Genomic DNA, 2,932 nt, shown 5'->3' with positions numbered 1-2,932 from the left:
TGAAGTTGGAGGAGTATTAAAGACTTTAAGCTGAATGAATTAGATTAATAAATTAAATCTCAGCTCTCTAAAGACATAAAGAAACATTTAGAGACTAAAGTCAGAGATTAAATTATCGAGAATTCATTTTATATATCTACCATTTTTCTTTGAGACAGAAATAATCAGATTCATCATCAATTTAAAGAGCTGAGAAAACACTGTATCAGTCATTTCCTCTAATTAGTTTAAATCGGCCTCTTTAAATGCTCATTTGTTCCCTCACATTAAATATTCAGGCCTGTGACTGACTGTTGTGCTCTTTGTTTGAAAATACTAAATATTTGTAACGTTTCTGGTCCATAAAATAATTAGAATAAAACATGAAAGTCATTAAAAACCCATTTTGATGTAATGCTAATCACATGAACCTGTTCAGTTTAATTTGTTTTCTGAAAGATAATTAGTAAAAACCTTTGCTTTGCCCTCCTTTTGTCTCCGCTCGCCTGGAGATGAAAAGCAGCTCTCGGTGAAGTGGAGTCACACACGGAGCTGAAATGAAAAAAAAAAAGAAAAGGAGGAAATATTGAGCAGCTGATGGAGGTTAACAGGTTCTCGGCGAGCGCGTTGTCGGTTTTTCCTGCCTGTGTTTCATCATCGTGTTCGCGCTGTAGCTTTAATATCGACTGTCACCGGGGAGCGACGCGAATATGTACCATCATCGTCTGAGGCGATGAAGAAATGAAGAACACAATAACATCAAAAGAAAACAAAGTGTTCGTCTCACTTTAAGGAAAAAAAACTGACACTTTACAGGAAAAACAGCCGTGTTCATTTCCATATTAGATGTTGTTGAACCTTCATTTAAAGCCCCGAGGTGTTCGCTCCCCGGAGGATTCCTCCACGTCGGAGAGAAAGAAAAAGAACGGCTTCCCCCCTCCAGAGCCGATCGCCTCTTTGTTTCAGCGTCTGAGAGGTTTCTGCTTTCTAAAAATACAGCAGTGTCTGATCGGATAAATCATGTTCCAGCCTGATGTGTTCTCAGAGTCCGAGGCCGAGGTTCCCTGAAGGCACCGCGCTGTGTTTTCTCTGCCTGATAAGAATAACTGAGCTAATATTTTCAATATCCAGCCTCATACAAGACAAACATTTACAGTCACATTTACATTTTAAAGCTCAGACAACCTGCAGTCTGAGTCCAAGTCCTGGAATAATAATAAAATATACACAAATACTATAAAGTACAGATCAGTTACAGCTACGCTTTAATGTCATTTACTGTCGACAAGATTCCTGGGGTCCTTGAAGGGGTTGCAGCAGTCATTCAGATGGGTTTAGGGGCCTTGAGAGGGTTCTAAGGGCCCTTGAGAGAGATCCAGAGGTACTTTAAGAGGTTCTTGGGTCACTGGAAGTCCTTGCAAGGGTGTTTGGGGTGCTTGAGGAGGTTTTAAAGGTTGTTTGGGAAGTTCTACGTTCTTGTAGCCTGTTCTCACTCCCAGCACTTCAAATACAGCAGCTTGGCTGGTGACCCCAAGCTTCAAACCAGACGTAGGTGTAAACAGTGTTCCAGCAGCCCCAAGGAGGAATCAAAGGGTGTTTTTGGACTGGATGAACTTTTTCATAGTTCTAAGAACAGATGGAGTTCCTACTGGCAGTGCAAACACAAACAGGAAAAAAGCCCTTGAAGGTATCCAGTCCTCAAGGAAATTCCCAGTGGGCAGTTCCTCTCAGGAATTCCCCAGAACAGTTTCCAAAAATGCCTATTAGGATCTGGACGAAGTTCTAGACATACTTGAGAGGCTTGAGGGAGTCCTTCAGGATGTTCTAGAGAGAGAGAGCAGTTTCTAGGTGCCCCTGGAAGAGATCAGGCCCTAAAGGTTTCAACAATTAAATAAGAGGGCTTGAGAGTCCTTGAGAATGTTCTAGCAGTCATTGAGGGGGTGTTATGAGCCTCTGGATGTGTTCCAGGGGTCCTTGAGAAAGTATTCCAGTTTCTATTCCTGGAATCTCATGATAAGGTGGAGGACATTCCACTTTGTGAGGGTTCCCTAAGGAGGTTCCATGGAACTCTAGCAGAGTTTCAGGGGTCCTTGATGGCCTCTGTGGTCACCGACACCGTTCTAGAAGTCCCAAAAGACGTTTCTGGAGAGGAGGAACTCTTTCATAGTCCTAAGACCAGCTGGAGTTCCATGAGATGTGAATACCAAGATGAAAAAAGGGCTTGAAGGTATCTAGTTGTCAGGGGAACTCCAACTGGCCAGATCCTCTCTGGAATTCCCCAGAACAGTTTCCAAAGATGCCTATTAGGACCCTGAGGAAGTTCTAGACATACTTGACAGGGTTCTGGGAGTCCTTGAGGATGTTTTGGCCTTTTAGTGGTTTGTGTCCCTGGGAGAGTTCGGGTTCTTAAGGTTTCTTATGACATTCAAGGTGTTTTTGACAGGGTTTCAGAAATCTTTGAGGTTCTTTGCTGGGTTCCAGGGTTCCTTAAGGAGGTTGGTGTGGCTGCTGAGAAGGCTCTACAAGTCCTTGGCCTGCCACTGAAAGGGATTCAAGGCTCCTGGAGGAGGTTTTAATGGTCCTGGGTGGATTCTAGGGCTGCATAAGAGAGTTTGAGAGATTTGAGGGTCTTTGAGAATGTTCTAGTAGTCATTGAGAGGGTGCTAGGGGCCTCTGGATGTGCTCCAGGGGTCTTTGAGGAAGTATTCTGGGTTCTATTTCTTCACTCCAAAACTAACTGAGAAAAGAAAGCAGAAGTGCAGCAGCAGAAATGTTTTCTCTGTGTAAGTGAAAATCTGTGTGGACTCTGACTGTTGATCCTCTCTGCAGGGTCTCCTGTTCTCCGACTGCTGCTGGTTCTACATTAAATCCAGATTACACCTCAGAGACTCATGAGAACAACATTTCCAAAACACAAAAAGAAAAGTCGCCTCTTTCTGGATGTTTTTCTTTT

This window comes from Lutjanus erythropterus, chromosome 5 (genome assembly GCF_056507025.1).
Source record: "Lutjanus erythropterus isolate fLutEry1 chromosome 5, fLutEry1.hap2, whole genome shotgun sequence".
Taxonomy (NCBI): domain Eukaryota; kingdom Metazoa; phylum Chordata; class Actinopteri; order Lutjaniformes; family Lutjanidae; genus Lutjanus; species Lutjanus erythropterus.
The sequence above is the reverse complement of the archived record's forward strand: the minus strand, read 5'-3'. Positions refer to the sequence as shown.